Below are 18,492 nucleotides of genomic sequence, written 5' to 3'. Positions count from 1 at the left end.
GCCCCCCCAAATAGGTTCACTCTCCCCTCCCCCCCTCCACCCCCCCAACAACCAGGTTCTCGCTCGCTCTCTCCCACCCCCCTGGTTGCCCACCGGTTCTCTCTGCCCGCCGCTCTCCCCTCTGCTCAGAGGCTCAGAGGCCCAGCAAAGAGCTCGGGGCTCGGCTGCCGGCAGCTCAGCAGGCATGGTGGTGGTCGGGCCGGTTACGACGCATGCGCAGAAAAGGGTTAGTGTGAATTGCACTGGGGTGGAGGGTGGAGTTGGAGACTTTTTGTCCTAACTCTCGCTTCTGCACTTGAGTCAAGAGACACGAGTTAGGACAAATAGTTACTCCGTTTTTTTTAAAAAGGTAAAAGTTGATAAATAAATGCTCAGCAGTGTACAAATACATGCCCAGTCTAACCTTTTCAATACAAAAGAGTCTTTACATTAGGTGCATGTAGATTTATTAAAGCTGTACAATACTAACTCTACTAATGCTGAAGTACTATCAGAAATTGTTCATTTAAAATACCCCCTGCCAGCTCTAACAGACTATGAAATACATTTGTGTGGTGCAGCTTTCACAGATTCAACATTTAAACTTCACTTGGTGTAGGGGGAATTGGGAAGGCTTGTCCTCCCACGAGCGGGCCCCCTGATATGTGCTGAGTTCGCATCGCTTAGATCTTTTCTCCTCGTTATTTTCAAAACCCTCCTGCTTGTTTAGACTGTTCGGGGCTTTTCTTGATAAACAACGTCCATTTTGGAAATCTTTCAAATTGCAGTGAAACTTTCTTGTAATTTAAAATCATTATCAATGGAGAGTGTCTTTTACCTCTTCAAATTATTTTTTTTCAATTAAACCAGTATTTTTTTCACAGCCGATATCAACTAGTATTTAGTAAGTTATGTCTTTTTCCATTGCAAACACCCCTTTTTTTTCAGCACCTATTTAGTACGTTACATCTTTTTTTTTCAGATCTCCTTTCTTCAAATTAGGTTTTGTATTTTACACAGGGCTCGTGTCTCCGAAAATTTGTTAATTTAAAATCATCAGACAATCGAAGACACTTTTTCTTTCAAATTCATTCAATTTGTTTTCTTTCAAAGTTGCGTCTTTATCTTTTTGTCATAACTAGAATGGAGTCTAGCATGTAGGCTTTGAGAGCTGCTTTTCGTTATCTCAAATGTTCCAATTTCAAGGCCGTTACAATGTCCCTTTTTCTAAACGGCTAAAGCTTGCCGTTTTAAAATTTTTTCAAAAGTCCCTTTTACACCTTCATCGATAGCTCACCCCTCGCCCAGGTGTTTGACCTGATCCCTGAAGGTATTTCTAGATTGTTTCCAAACCTTTTAGCTTATTTCTCGTTTAAAAAAAAGAGATCAGATTTAAAATTTATTTTTTTTAGTTTGAATCTATCTCAGTATTTTGCTGTGCCTTCTCTTAATATCTCAAAATCCCAATTCAAATTTTGTAATGCCAATCTTTTATTTAAAACTCTTTTTTACTGAGCTAGAGACTTTCACGTCAAGGTTTTACACAAAGGAAAATGGGAGCGTACTGCACCAGCCTGCAGCCTCGAGACACCCACGCAGACTTTTTTTGAAAAAAAAGGCATTCTTTATCTCATTCCCAGACTAAATTTATGTCTTTCAACCCAATGTAATCAATGATTGCGGGTTTTCACAAGTAAGTGAGCGTGTCAAATAAATTTTATTTGAAAACCACCGGGACCATGTATTTTTTATCTTTTTCTCAACAAACCTATATCCTTTGGGCATTTCCTAGCTCCATAACTTATCATCCGAATAAATCCACACCTGCGTTTCTAACTTAAAACTTCCTACATACAGGACAACACTACAAAGGATTAAAAAAAACTTTCACGCTGTCTGAAAAAGTGGGTGGAGCTAAAACAAACAGACAGCTCCCCCATTTTTCCAAACAGGCTTTCAGACACATGAAAAATTAATTCTGCAGTCAAAAAATCACACAAGTACTCTCACTCAAAGACAGACATTCACAAAGCTTATTGTTTGGCCGGCTCTATTTTTTGGATCCATACTTCACTTAAGATAGTCACTATCAGCTTTTTTATGACATTATGTAGTTACGCAAGTTGCAATTAATGATTGGTTTTATTCGCCTTTTTACTAGCCGAGTTACCCACCTTACTTTGGGGAAGGTGTAGGGGTCTTGGGCATTCCCTTTAATTCATGTTAGGTATGCAGGACGTTATCTATATATCTTCCCTTGGCACCGTAAACTCATACTGCCATGCTTCCAGGTCAATATGTCTCGTCCCTGCGCCGTGCACTCGTACCGCTTTGGGTCAATAGACCTTCCCCTATATCTTCCCTTGCGTCGTACCCTCGCACTGCCATGCTACCTATATGCGCGCGTCTCAGAGTATGCCTTTTAACCCCCTTCCACCCCTAGATCGTCCTTGTCCTCCATCTCCATCTCTTCGGGATTCGCTACAGATGGTTCTTTGTACGGATATCCTTCCCTTGTGGTTTACAATGCCACAGCTCTAACTTGAAGGTGGTAAATTAAAACATACTCACCCCAACAGCTGGGTCATTGTTCCGTTTGGGAAGTCCGTACCCTGCTCGCAGCGCCAAATGTAGGGGGAATTGGGAAGGCTTCTCTTCCCACGAGTGGGCCCCCTGATATAGAGGGTCGACGCTCGCCCCAACCTGCATAGCAGCTCTCGAAGTTAGCAGACAGAGACGAACGGCAAGGTATAATGATCTTTTATTATGAACGTCCGGGAACACCTCTCATCACAGCCGCCTGTGAGTGAAGATGCTCTCCAAACAGCACAATCATACAATTTTATACATTTCAAAAATCCCTCTGTTCCCGGACAAGACCTCCCTAGATCTCTAATTGAACTACCTTATCAGTGCTACTTCTCTAATTGGACTACCTTATCGGTGCTACTTCGGATTGACAGGCCATGATCTCGTGACCACCTTAGACCGTACCCAGAATGATATCATTAGGTTAGAATTTGCTGATTCTCCTTGGTGCCCGTGAGTCTGCCTCGAGCCTCTTCGCAAGGTCTTATCAATGTCTGTTTAGGTTCTCACATCGTATCCTGTCGGAATATTATCTAATGTCCTGGGACATATTGAATTAATAACTTCTGGAGCCTTGGCACTGGAATGTACAAGGCCAAAGAGAGGCCTTTTACCTCCTTACGGATCGTTGCAGGAACCAGCACTTTAACCCTAGTCCTGCTGGTACCACTAATGCCAAATTTTTCTCTTACACTTGGGCAGTCCTTCTCATCACCTCACTGGCATCCACCTACCTCCGTAACTAGGTTCATAATTGGAAAATGTAGCTGGAAAACCAATGGATAATTTAGATTCCCTATACAGTGTAATACCATTGGTGTCCATGCTAGAACATGAAACCGCGGGAAGACATTTGAATTATAATGAAATGAAATTTTTTCTCTTGGTATTGACAGAGAGTCTCGAAAAAATGATCCTTATTAATTTGCCTGTCAAGCCTGTACATATATGGAATAAATTAAGAATGGAATTTCTGGTCTGCACGGATAATTACTACTGTAATTGTGCTTTTGTCTTTTGATGTCGGTGGACACCTCTTCAATAAAAAATCCATTGAAAAATATTAGAAATCTCAAGCAATTCAAATAAAACAATGCCTTCAGTCAAAAAATAGCAGACTTTAATAAGTAATCTACATTTAGTTTGAAATATCCCTATCACTAGCCAGCATGGACAAGATTGTAGAAAAATGTACCAATTCCTAGCTTGTGAAAACAATCATTTGTATTTGAAGTTTTAAGTATTTACATGCACAGCGCAATCACTTCAGGCACAGATGGCAAATCCTATCATTGTATTTTGCAAGCAAGTTCAGGAATTAAGAGATTATTGGAGGCCATACTCTAAATGAATAAATTTGATTTTTGCAGACTGGATGATTTAACTTCTTTAGAATAACTTGTCCTTATCCATTTTCTTCCTTTGCAAGCCAATTCCACATTGAGCGTCTTTCTCTATGGTACTGGCACAATCTTGGTTATGCTGTTCTCTATAACCATTGTCAAAGTCACCCTTTGATTAACCTGCAGAAAGTGCAGTCCAGGGGCCAAAATTTGCCCAGGAGTTGCTCCATTTTTTTTTTGGAGCAACTTGATTTTTCTGGAGTATCTTAAAAATCCCCATTCTGCATATTTCATTTGTGCCAGTGTACGTGAGTTAGTTAGGATTTTTTTTTAGTTTAATTTCTTTTTCAAAAGGGGGCGTTACCAGCCACCTATGCCTGTTTTGGCCATTTAAGCCAGTTTGGACAGCTAATAGTTGCTCCAAACTAACTTAGGCCAGCGTATGTGGCCACAAAACCCTTGGAGAGTTAAGAAATCAGCGCAGGTAGCCCGGCGGGGGAAGCGGCGAGAACCTTGCAAAGCACTAAACACCTTCTCAACAACATTCATGAAGCATAAAAACCAATAATAAATAAATAAATAAATAAAAAATAAAACACTTAAGTCCTACCTTCATACTCGGCCCGGGAAGCCGGTGCAAGAGGCCACTCAGCCGGGGATAGGTGTGGTGAGTGGGAAGCCCGGGCGGGAGAGCAGTGAACTGGCCACACACGAAACGCAGCAGGCTGGGCTCACAGAAGGAGGCTGCAGAAGGGAACTTAAAGGGGGGCTGGGAACACACAGGCTGCAGGAGCCTTAATGTGTTAAGTGTAAAAGCCTATTAAGTACTTATTGTAAGTTTTGATAGCTGCCATGACACCTCAAAATAAATCATAAATAATGCTGACAAAAAGGCCATGAAACAATCCAAAACATCAGTGCTAGACAAAAAAATATATTTTAAAAATGAAAGCTCATCTGAGACAACTAAATATACTCCGAACAGCATGTACCATTTGTATGGACTTCAGGAATAATTATAAATTTGAATGGTAGTGTCGTAATTCATAGAATTAAAATCAGATTGCATGAGATTTGCTTGAATTGAATCCAGTGATTATGATTAAAGGAGTTTGATTGAATCTTTACTTCTATCTGCATACTTCTCAGGGCTGCAGCCATTCTGTGGTCAGCTATTCAAGGTGCCCTCATACTCAACAATTGCAGAGTTATTTCTCTGGGCAATAGGTCTGATGCTAAAGCAATGCCGGTGCGAAAGGCCACTCGGCTGGGGATAGGTGCGGTGGGTGAGACGCCCGGCCACATGCGCGAACGCTCCAATGCGCATGCGCAACGCTGCCAGCACTCTTACACATGCTGGGCCCTAGCTCCGCCCCCCTGCTGGCACTCTTTCAGCCGCACGGCCCTAGCTCCGCCCCCCACTGTGATTGCCACGCCATGCCAAGCACAAGGACGGTCCACAGAGTGGGGAGAATACGCCGATATATTTTCGGTGCCATTTTGAGAGCAGAAAGTCAGCGCACCTCACGTGAGTGCGCTGGAAGAACTGGAGGGCCATATTTGGGCCCCAGATGAGGAATGATGCCCTGGTAAGACCTCACATGCACAAGGCTCGGCACCTTGTGACGTTGTCAAGGGATAATAAAACACATTTGACCAAGGCTGGCAGATTTGCACAAAGGGATGCTCCGAGACGCAAACCTATGTGTTTGGCAGGCTGTACATTTTCACATTTTTCATGGAAATACTCGACCATTAATAACTTTTGAAAGGATGTGTTCAGATCATGTTAAGATACAAGATCCTTATAGATCCTTTGACCTGGGTAATAATTCGGCATTAACTCGCTTATGCTCCATTTACATGGAAGCTCCTAATTCAGTTTTGTATCAAATATGCAGATAATCCAAATTAAATTCCACGTTGAAACTAGTACAGCTTCAAAATATGCAACTCCAGCTGATGGTTTTAAATCCATTCTGAAGTAAAATAGTTTGCACTGGATCTGTGTAAATAGCCTGACTAGAGTCCCAGCTGTTCAGTACATACATCAGTTTACATCTGACGCATGCACTGCTTAAGGGATAAGAGGTTGTGTAAATGCCAAAAAAGATTCAATTCAGTCGTTCAGTGTAAACAGGATATTACATTTACCTCAGGAAAAGTATATATTAATAGTTTTTGTTATATGAAAAAATTCCCCTTCTTTGGACAATACTTTGACTTTGAACCCCAGAAACCAATGGAGAGCCAGCTCACATGTTCCAGAATTACTACTAGGCAGTAATCTTTACATTGATGATTTACACTAAGTTTCATCTTGTTTGCCACCTGCTTCCCTGCTTTTAAGAACAACCTCAAAAGCATTCTCTTCAACTGTGTCATTGGTTCTTCTCTGCCCTCCTCACAAGGTTCATGTTTCCTTTTTCTCTCCTGATGGGGCTCCACTGTCTCCTCGTGCACAAGAGTCCTATAGAAATGCAGGTTTTTGGAATGATGCCGAGCCTTGGTGTAAAAACCACCAAAAATGCATATTTCAGCACTCACGCACAAAAGCATTCCATTTTTTTTCCCAGTTTGCCAAGCCTTTTGAATTCCCCAGTAAATTGTCACTTTTTATCATTATTATTTATTTTTGCATCAATTATTGATCATTTTGAAGCTGTTTTGGGCTGAGCACTGCTACATAACAAGGGCTTGATTTTCTTTTTTCAAAAATGGGAGAAATGGCTATTTTTTCATTGTCATTTATGAGCCACTGTGCAGAAGAGAATTACTGGAATGGTACCAGAGAAGAGGGACTTCAGTTAGACTGGAGATGTTGAGATTGTTCTCCTTAGAGCAGAGAAGTATAGAACCCGAGAGGAGTATAGAAAGCGCAGGGGTGAAATTTAAAAAGAAATTAGGAAAGCAAAGAGAGAGCATGAAAACATTTTGCTAAGTGAAATCAAAGAAAACTCAGGGTTGGGTCTCATTAGCTTTTTTTCAGTGAGCTGCAGGTGTCGAATGAACAACCATCTGCAGCTTGTTCAGCAGCAGAATCGAGCAGCGAGTGCACACAGGTAAGGCCAGTTGCGGGGGGGGGGGAGGGGGGGAGAACAATCGCCAGGGTGGGAAAGAAGGATCCAGCAGCAGGTTGGAAGATTTTTGCCAGGCCAGACACTCCTGCTGCTCATGGCCCCACAAAAAGTCTTTCAAAAAGAAAAACAAAAAAAAAATGGCCTTTTGGAAGAGGCCCCCAGCGGTCCATTTAAATACCACTGGTTAGGCCTTTCATTGCCTGAAGAATGTGGGACTGGCACAATCTCCCATTTCTTCTTGAAAATTGTAAGTAGGGCCTGACAAAAGGACCTTGATTTGCATATTTAAACACACTCCTTCCTGTTTTGCTCAGGAGTTCTGGGCGCCTATTTAAAGAAAGTTGATTCAGGCAGGTACAAGTTCCCCTCTATATTTTCAGCTGCCAGTCACCTATCATTTCAGGTGAGAAATGGACAGCTGGAAGTTGAAGTTTCCCCCTTAGATATGAAAATAGGATTAGTAAAATTAAATTCCATATGCCACGGAGGGAAGAGAATGTACAGCAGGAAGGAATTTCCTTGGCCAAATCCACACTGTTCTTATGTTGAAAGGCTATACAGGAAGGCACAGCGTGCAACACATGATAGATCATCTGAACAAAACCAACGCAACTGTATTTGAACAGCACCACACCAGTAGGAGGCAATGCCAGCAGCAGCTCACTTCCAGGAGCCAGCTGCCGTGAGGAGGACCACCTCAGTCCCAAGAGCCTTTTGTAGCACAGGAGCAGCCAACCACCTCTCATCAGACTGGCTTACAACTCGCACCTAGTGTTATGTATGCAACCCTATGTAACCAGTATTATAACGCCACCAGAGGGCTTACCTGTTGGAGTCCCGAGGGATCCCAGCATCCCTTGGGAGCACTGTATATAAGCAGGCCTTCCATGCTGTACCAACACTCGAGTTAGAATGAAGTAACTAAGGTCACACTGACTCATGTCTACAGTACTCAGTTACATTACTTTATTTGAGACATAACACCAAGAATAGGAGAAAGAAAGGCACTAGGTACCCAGGGGAAGTATAGGCCGGAAATTTAATCTGAAGGCGGGACGGGAACCGGTAGGCTAGAAAGTGGTCGGGAAAACAGGTTTCCCACAGGCCCTGCCGAATTTAACGGCAGGGCCTCATTAGCATTTCAAAGCTCTGTTTCCCACCTGTAGCCAGCCAGATGGAGAGGCTGGCAGGCAGCGGTTGGGTAGGCCTGTGGTAGTAGGCTGCAGAGAGGAGACACCGATGGGGGGAGGGCCTGGAGGATCGGGGCCTGAAGAGCATCGGAAGCATCGGTTGACGATCCCGGGGGGGCGTTGGTTGGTGGCCGGGAAGGCGATCAGAGATCTCAAAGGAGGAAGTCGGGGTGGGGGGAGGGGGTGGTGAGATCGGAGGCCCTGGTGGGGGGGGGGGGGAAGGAAATTGGAGGCCTCAGGGATGGGGGGAGATGGGAGGCCTCGAGGGGGATGTCCGATTGTGAGGTGTGGTTGGGGCAGGGATGCTGGATCCAGCAGGTAAGTGGGGAAAGGCACATAACTCCTGGATCCTTTACATGGCGGGTTGCCCGAGGCCCGCGAAACCAACCAGCCAGTTAGATTTAAAATGGTAGATCACCATGAGGCACACCAGCCTCATTGTAATATTTAAATGGCTGTCCCGTCTCCTGGGAGCAGGTTGGCTGCACATCCACCCCCATTCCGCCTCCATTAAACCGGATGTGAGTGGGTTGCGGTCTGGATTCAGTTTTTTTTTTAACTCTTTAACCTCCTACCCGACCCCAACCCATCTGGGGTTAAACTTCCCCCCCGCCCCATCGTGTCAGGAAAGGTGTCTGTTCACTTTGGAGGTTGTTGTATTCAAAAAGAATATACTTATGCTACTGATGGAGGTTAGTGTTGTGTAAGAAAGAATGCACCTATGTCATACACATTCAATCATTTAGATGACCATTTGAATGGTCATTTAGGGGCAAAGAAGAGATAGGTGACTGGCAAACCCCCAAGCAATTCCAGAGCCATAGCTGTTACTCACTTTTCACTAATGCTTGTTACTGCATTTTTGGAGGGATAGGAATCCTTCTTATAAAAATGATCATATTTAACACACCTCTTCCTTTCCAGTATATTTAGCAATAAAAGCAAAAAATATGGCCCGAAGTTCTGGCTTGAAGCGATCTCAGTTCATTTAACTTTGGCCACTTACCACACATTGCGGGAGATAGGAACGTAATCCGTAACACTTCGCCACGCCATGTTCACTGCACTGCGCCTATTTCTAAACGCTGAGCACAGCCACATGCCTGAGTGCTTCTGGCTGCACGCATTTTGATTGACCTTCTTAATGTCAGTCAAAATTCCCAAGCCTCCCTGAGCCACAGAGCAAAAAACAAGAGAGACTAAAATGACCAAAATATTATGTTAAACAAAGATACTATTATCATTTCAATTACTGCCATATAATTAACAGAAATAAGACCATTATGAGATTTAGTAACTGAGGGATCAAGCCTGGACTTCAATTAGAATGGACAGTCAATTCATGAATATTAAATGAATGTTCTGTATACTTGAGGTATATCAAGGGAGTAGTTCTGATCATTTTGATGTTGGCACTGATCCATCGTCTTATGTAAATCACTCACGTCACTATGTATGGTTTGCTGTCTCTGTATTTTGTTTGGCTTACTCAGAAACTTAATAAGAAATCTAACCAAATGATTATGTTGCTGTCAGTCACTGATATGTGCTTGTAGGTGATGTTGGCAAAGACATCACTGAAGATGTGTGATGAGAGTTAAATAAAAGACAGAGATTGAGGAGGCATGCTGAGATACCCCAGAGGTAGCTCAGGTGTTAGCAATACAATTGTTACCTTGCAAACAAGAAAATTAATTAATTCATGGGATGTGGACGTCGATGGCACGGCCAGTATGTATTGCTCTTGAGAAGGTGGTGATGAGCCATCTTCTTGAGCCACTGCAGTCCGTATTGGGAAGCTACTCCCTCAGTGCTGTTAAGGAAGGAGTTACAGGATTTTGACCCAGCGACGATGAAGGAACGGTGATATATTTCCAAGTCTGGATGGTGTGTGACTTGGAGAGGAACTTGGAGGTAGTAGAGTTCCCATGGGCCTGCTGCCCTTGTTCTTCTAGGTGGTAGAGTTTGTTGGTTTGGGAGGTGCTGTCGAAGAAACCTTGGCAAGTTGCTGCACTGCATCTTGTAGTTGGTACACACTGCAGACATGGTACGCCAGTAGTGGAGCCAGTGAATATTTAAGGCGGTGGATGGGGTGCCAATCAAGCAGGCTGCTTTGTCCTGGATGGTGTTGAGCTTCTTGAGTGTTGTTGGAGTTGCACTCATCCAAGCAAGTGGAGAGTATTCCCATCACACTCCTGACTTGTGCCTTGTAAATGATGGAAAGGCTTTGGGGAGTCAGAAGGCGAGTTACTCACCACAGAATACCCAGCCTCTGACCTGCTGTTGTTGCCACAGTATTTATGTGGCTGGTTCAGTTATGTTTCTGGTCAATGGTAGCCCCCAGGATGTTGATGGTGGGATATTCAGCGATGGTAATGCCATTGAATGTCATGGGGAGGTGGTTAGACTTCCTTTTGTTGGAGATGGTCATCACCTGCCACTTGTGTGGAGCGAATGTTACTCGCCACTTATCAGTCCAAGCCTGAATGTTGTCCAAGTCTTGCTGCATTCGGACATGGACTGCTTCATTATCTGAGGAGTTGCAAATGAAACTGAACACTGTGCAATCATCAGCGAACATCCTCACTTCTGACCTTATGATGGAGGGAAGCTCATTGATGAAGCAATTATGAAAGTAAGTCTAATCTTTTATTTGCATCACAATGCATTTCTAATAGATCAAACTTCTGAGTTAAATAATTTGGGGGAATGTCTCACTTTATATGAAACTAATATTCCATGTAATTTTCTATTTGTACTTTCGATGTAGGCTACCTAAGATGGTCATTTTATTTGTTCACCCAATTCAGGGTTTACAGAAATGACCTAAACAAATTATAGAAGCAGCAACAGAGTAGATAACTGAAATCATCAAGCTCAGTGATCATGCTCACAAAGCCACAGGAAATGTTTAAAGTACTGAGTGTTAAGAAAATGAACTGATACTTAATGCTGCATGGCCCCATAATTACAATTTCTCCTAGGGCAGATAGGAGCTAAAGAATTCTCTCTGATGAAACATTTTGTTCAAAGCACTATAGAATTCTTAAATGAACGGTTAACTTCTGTGTAGATCAATACATCTAATGTGCGATGTGTGCATTTATGGTGATGCCCTTTGCTCTTCACCGTCTGGTTTTTTTCCACAATCAGCAAGCAACTGGGGCTGAGGGCTGGTTGTGTTGTAAGTACAGAACCTATATATTACTGACATGAATCATCACTGATAAATGTTCATCTTTATAAAAATGGTGCAGAAACATTTACTTCACAGGTAGTCTTCTTCAGTGCCTACATAAATATGGAAATAATATAACATGAGGCCCCTGGAGCTTTGTACATCAAAATGTTGAAAATTTCAAAGGATTATCTTCTAGGAGCAAAGTGTACTAGTGTGTTACTGTAATAAAACTTGACTGTGAGTCAGTGCTTGGCTTCATCTTCATCGGCAGTCCCTCGTATCAAGGATGACCTGCTTCCACGCCAAAAAGGGTGAGTTCACAGATGTTTCAATGAAGGACCTAGGGCCCGAATTTGGTGAAGGCCCCCACCCGCCCAAGTGCTGCCCAAAGGACCGCAGATGGCTGCTGAGGTACCTGACGGTACTTTGGGCAGGGTTTTCATCAAAAAGGTCCTTCAAAGGGCGGCGGGTGGCAAATGAGGGACTTATGCCGCCAATCTGGGTGGCAGCCAGCGGGAGCTCCCAATCTCGGCGGCAAAGGCGCATACCGCCCAAGTGCCGCCGAGGATAGAGTCGGGCCCACGGAGGGTCGAAGAGCTGGAAAGAAAAAGCATCAAAAAACAAAAACCCATTGGAACACCTTCAGGGGACCCCATCCAGGTAAGTCCCTGTAAAGAAAAAAATTAAAAAATGTTTACTCACCTTTTCTTTCAGCTCTTCATACCTACCGCCGGGGACAGACCAGCCGCCTCGCAGTGGTCCACCTCCATTCTGGCGCCGACTCCCACTGACTCCCGCTTGCACTGATTTGGCATTTCGGCAGACGGGCGTCCACTTACGTCACTGGGCCATCTGCTGTGTAAGCGGGCAGTACCCGGTGGCTCTCCCCTTCCGCCCACTCCAGACCAGATCGAAACTGGCACTGGACGGAACCCGAGGAGGAATGTTGGTGGCAGTGGGCGGTGAGTGCATCAATTTCGGGCCCTTAATATTCCAGGTCCCGAACTACGTGTTGAAAGGTGGAAGATGCCTGTGCGTGGATTTTTTTAACGTGCGGTGGCCATTGCGATGGCGAGAAAGGCTGGATCCATACGGTGCCTTTACAGCATGGCTTGTGGGACAGGAGGAGCAGGGGTGTTTCCTCCAGGCCTCATCACCTACACAATTTCCCCCAAAGAGACGACCATCACTGATCCCTCCCGCGATCACCGACACCCCCGCAATTGTTGTGTATCTGTAAAGCATGCACTCCCATGTTCCGCCACCAGGGAGCGCATCCCCTGAAGTCCCAAGGGATCACAGCATCCCTTGGGAACACTGTATATAAGCCGGCCCCTAAGGCCTGTTCCTCACTCTGGAGTGTCTTAATAAAGACTGAGGTCACTGTTACTTTAACCTCCCTGTGTGCAGTCTCATCTGTGTTAGGAACACAACAGCAATCATCAACCATGCTGTGAACACTGACCCCCGATCTACGACACTCCACCTGACCCACCCCATATCTCCTCCTGATTTCTGACCCCCTCTGATCTCCCCCCGACACTCCCAACTGCGCTGTAGCATATCCTCCTCCCCTGTGATCTCTACCTCATCACCCGACTGGCAGCCAAGCCTGTCAATCAGCCTCGCTTCCGGGTGGGGAATCTATTTTAAAAAAACAAGCATGCCATGGAGTTAAAACTCCCCGGTGGTTGGGGATGGCCATAACTCCTCCCCCCGCCCCAGTAAGTATTGGGGGCATTCATTCTATTGTAATGCTCATTCCTGGGTTACAATGGAACATTTATGTCTGGTCTAGAATCATCAGTGCTTGACAACCATGGAATGGAACGAAACAGAGGATGTTCGCATATATTTTCCAGGTTTGGTTGCAAAATCTTTGGCAGCCAAACTATGCAAAACTAAACATTTTGCAAACAAGCAGTTTTTGCAGGAGTAAGCATGAAACCGGCGGCTGCATCCGGTTATCGATTAAAGCCGCTGGGAAGCCTCTGTCACAGACAGGTTAAGAGGAACAAAAGGAAGTACTAAAGCATGATTATCCAAGATGTTGGAGAAAATGAGGATGTTGAAGAGATGTCTAGTGCACTGAGCTCAAGAGGTGCAGAATTTCTTGTTAAGCTGAAGAAACAGCAATAGTTTAAACATTATGTGAACAAACACAATTGGACCTTTTAAGTCAGCTGATCAGAACTTTGGGGGATAAAAGAGGGATTGCGAACATTCAGCACAGATGTAGAGAGAAGGGCCACGGTACCTGTAGAAGCAGATCCATGTTAGCCAAATGCATTCAACACTTCTCTGGTTTGCTGGGATTGAGGAGCGGATCGATGCTGGCGAAAACCCACCGCAGTTCTCTGCTAGTAAGACAAACGTCGATAAAGAAACAAGAGAGACATTGCACGCTACACAGTGACCGAATTTGGTAATATCCTTCGGAACTGTAAATTACTGATTATTAGGCTTTGCCAGCTGTATTGATTTTCCACTGTGTACCAATAAAACATCTACCATTGCCAATATGGAGTCATGTCCGAAAATCATTAAGTTTGAGGTGCAAAAGCTCTTACAACTAAAAATGCTTCAAATGTAAAAGCCAGTAAAATAAGGGAAAGTAGAGTCAATATCACTATGTGGACATACTTAGATTACCTGAGTGAAGAATAGGCGCAGATAGAGAATACATTTTTTAAAAAGGATGAATTGTCAAAGACCAGGCGTGGGGGTGGGAGCAATTTTTTTTAATGTGTTTACTTCATGTGTAATGTTCATCTTTCATCTAACCTTTCACATACCTAAATGGAAAGAACCTAATCAAATGCTGACAAATTACTGGGCTACAGGATCCTTTTTTCATATGGTGACAGCCTCATTTCAGCTCCTGACTCTTGGTGGCTTAGTCTGAAGATATAACTGAGATCCCAACTTTACTTGAAGAGAGAACATAAAATTTTAATCATAACAGCATGACAAATGTGCTACACGTCCTAAACCACTCAATCGCATTATCACATAGATTGAAGAGCCATGGATGCACAGAATGAACCTTGTCTAGCCTGCTTGGAAACAAGTTTATGAAAAATAAAAAAAATACACAGTACCAGGAGAAAAATAAAACGTTTCCATACACTTCCAGTCCTACAAAATGCAGTGTAAGGACAAAGAGTATTCAGTCTAAAATAATGGACATTGTCGCTGAATTGGCAACTATTTTTACGGGATTTTAAGTATAAGATCCACATTTCTCCTGGAACTACACGGGATAATCGGCAATGTATTTGTCATGTATGCACTTTTGGGATCACTAGCCACTAGATGGCGTCACTGCTGGAGGCCATTGGGCTGCACGCACGTGTGTGCAGCCCAATTATAAAAGGCCAGCCATTTTGTATATTAGTCATTTTGGGCCTTAATAAAGCAGAGCCAAGGTCATACCTCTGGGAGTTAAACAGTACTCAGTCTAACAGTTATTACATACACAACATTTGGCGACGAGGCAACAAGAACCTTTGTATGCAAAAATGAGCACAATTGGATTGTTGGAGCGATTTGTGGAAGGAGAAGATTGGGCAGACTTTGTGAGCTGTTTGAGCCAGTTCTTCGTGGCCAACAAAATGGAGGAGGTCGGCGACGCAGATCGGCGCGGGGCAGTGTTCCTCATGGTTTGCGGTATTAAAAATTTATGGTCTGATAAAGAATCTACTCCTGCCTGTGAGTCCAACAGAGAAGACGTATGAAGAATTGTGTACACTGGTACAGGACCACTTTAAGCCAGACAAAGGTATTATCATCTCGAGATACAAATTTTACACGCACGTTCGCTCAGAGGGCCGAATGCAGCGGAATTCGTCGTCTAGTGGGACCGTGTAAGTTCAGGGCTGTGTTGGCAGACATGCTGCGAGACTTCTTTGTAATCGGCATCAACCACGAGGTGATCCTGCGTAAACTACTGGCGGTGGAGACGTTGGACTTGAACAGGGCCATCACGATCGCTCAGTCAAACATGACAACAGATAGAAGTCTAAAGCAGATATCAGTGAAAAATCGAAACTCGGCAAGTACTGTAAGTATGATTGATTCGGCGTTTGGCAGAGCGGCACATGGCAGAGCCTACCCGACTGCATACGCGAAACCTGTGGCTGCCCAAAGTCTGCCAGCGGGAATGCATCAGATTTCTCCATGTTGGCGGTGTGCGGGAAATCACCGGCACCAGCAGTGCCAATTTTAACAATATGGTTGCAAAGGCTGTCTGAGAGTGGGGCATCTCCAGCGCAAATGTCCGCAGATGAGCAAGCGTGCTGCGACACACCACGTGGAGGATGATAGTCAGACTAGCGCGAATCTGGATACGCAATCCGAGATACCAGAGGAAGAAGTGTATGGACGGTGCTCGTTCCTAACTAAGAGCAAACCAATAATGATCAATGTGAAATTTAATGGGGTGCCGATATCGATGGAACTGGACATGGGGGCAAGTCAATCGATAATGAGCCAGAGGGCATTCGACAAGCTGTGGGATACTAAAGCTGTGAGGCCCAGGCAGAGTCCAGTCAATGCCAAGTTGCGCACGTACACCAAAGAACTCAGAATGGTGATTGGCACTGCCACAATTAAAGTGTTATATGACGGTGCAGTTCACGAGTTACCGCTATGGATTGTCCCAGGCAATGGTCCAACGCTGTTCGGCAGGAACTGGCTTGAAAAATATCAGATGCAATTGGAACGACATCAAGGCATTGTCATCGGAGAAAGATACATGTGCCCAAGTACTGAGCAAGTTCCCCTCGCTGTTCGAATCAGGCATCGGCAACTTCATGGGAGCCAAGGTGCAGATCCACGTGGACTCCAATGCAAGACACGTCCGTCATAAAGCTCGGGCAGTTCCGTATATAATGAGGGAGGTCGAAATCGAATTGGACAGATTCCAGCGTGAAGGGATCATATCACCGGTTAAATTTAATGAATGGGCCAGCCCCATTGTTGCTGTGCTGAAAAGTGATGGCACAGTCAGAATCTGTGGAGACTACAAGGCTATGATCAACAGGGTTTCGAAACAGGATCAGTACCCGTTACCGAAGGCTGATGACTTGTTTGCAAAGATAGCCAGGGGGGAAGTCGTTCACTAAACTGGACTTGACGTCGGCCTACATGACACAGGAGCTGGTCGAGATGTCGAAGAGACTTACATGCATCAACACACATAAAGGACTGTTTATTTATCACAGGTGCCCTTTTGGAATTCGCTCAGCTGCAGCAATATTTCAGAGGAACATGGCGAGTCTACTGAAGTCCGTTCCCAGAACTGTCATGTTCCAAGATGACATCCTGATCACAGGTCGTGCCTCCGAGGAACATCTGAACAACCTGGAAGAGGTTCTACATCGTCTGGACAAAGTGGGGCTCAGACTGAAACACTCAAAGTACGTCTTCATGGCACCAGAGGTCAAATTCTTGGGAAGGAAAATTGCTGCTGACGGCATCAGGCGCACGGACATGAAAACCAAGGCCATCAAGAATTCACCCAAGCCGCAGAATGTGACAGAGCTGCATTTGTTCCTGGGTCTACTCGACTACTTCGGTAAATTGAGCACCTTATTAGAACTACTGCACATGCTGCTAAGAAAAGGCGACAACTGGGTGTGGGGTGCATCTCAAGACAGAGCTTTTGAGAAAGCCACTAATCTGCTTTGCTCTAACAAGCTGCTGGTACATTATGACCCATGTAAACGTTTAGTATTGGCCTGTGATGCTTCGTCATATGGAATTGGTTGCGTACTCCAACAAACTAATGAGTCAGGTAAACTTCAATCAGTCGCGTATGCTTCAAAAAGTTTGTGTAAAGCGGAAAGAGCCTACAGCATGGTAGAGAAAGAAGCACTAGCTTGTGTGTATGGGGCTAAAAAGATGCATCAGTACCTGTTTGGTCTTCGGTTTGAATTGGAAACAGATCACAAGCCGCTCATTTCACTGTTCTCTGAAAACAAAGGTATCAATACCAATGCTTCATCCCACATCCAGAGGTGGGCGCTGACATTATCCGCTTATGATTATGTCATTCGCCATAGACCCGGCACCGAGAATTGTGCCGATGCTTTGAGCCATCTGCCGTTGCCCACGCCGGAGGTGGAAACGCCACAACAGGCGGACCTATTGTTAGTTAAGGATGCTTTTAAGAGTGAAGGAACCCCTGTCATGGCTCAACAAGACCTGGACCAGCCAGGACCCAATTTTATCAGTGGTGAGGAGTTGCATCATCAAAGGTGATTGGTCTGCCATACCCAAGCAAATGTGTGAGGAGACCAAACCTTACATTCATCGCAAAGACGAACTGTCTATTCAGTCGGGTTGTATATGTGAGGCAATTGTGTTGTTATGCCCAAGAAAGGGGGAGAGAAATTTTTACATGAGCTGCATAGCACACATCCCGGCATTGTAATGATGAAAGCCATGGCCAGGTCTCATGTATGGCGGCAGGGAATTGACTCTGAGCTGGAATCATGTGTGCATCAGTGCAACACTTGCATTCAGCTCAGCAAAGCACCAGCGGAATCACCGCTGAGTCTGTGGTCATGGCCGTCAAACCATGGTCCAGGATCCACATAGACTTTGCAGGTCCCTTCCTGGGGAAGATGTTTTTAGTTGTGATGGATGCACAAAGTGGATAGAGTGTATAATCATGTCATCCATCACATCCACAGATGCCATTGAGAATCTCAGTGTCATGTTCGCGACACATGATCTACCTGACATCGTTATTAGCGACAACGGATCGTGCTTCACTAGTCAGGAGTTTCAAGAGTTCATGATGCAAGCAGAATGTGCTGTCCAAATCATAAAGCAAAGTATGAAGCGAGTAACCCAGGGGACACTGCAGACCCGCCTGTCATGCATACTGCTTAGTTACAGGACAAGACCACACACGCTTACCGGGGTCTCGCCTGCTGAATTGATGATGAAGAGAGGTCTTAAGACCAAGAAATCTCTTATACACCCTGACTTGAATAATCATGTTGAATATAGAAGACAAAGTCAGCAAGGGTATCACGATCGCGCAGCTGTGTCACGCGATATTTCTGTAAATGATCCTGTATATTTTCTGAATTATGGTCAGGGTCCCAGGTGGATCGCTG

The sequence above is a fragment of the Pristiophorus japonicus genome, chromosome 5 (genome assembly GCF_044704955.1).
Source record: "Pristiophorus japonicus isolate sPriJap1 chromosome 5, sPriJap1.hap1, whole genome shotgun sequence".
Lineage (NCBI taxonomy): Eukaryota > Metazoa > Chordata > Chondrichthyes > Pristiophoridae > Pristiophorus > Pristiophorus japonicus.
The sequence above is the reverse complement of the archived record's forward strand: the minus strand, read 5'-3'. Positions refer to the sequence as shown.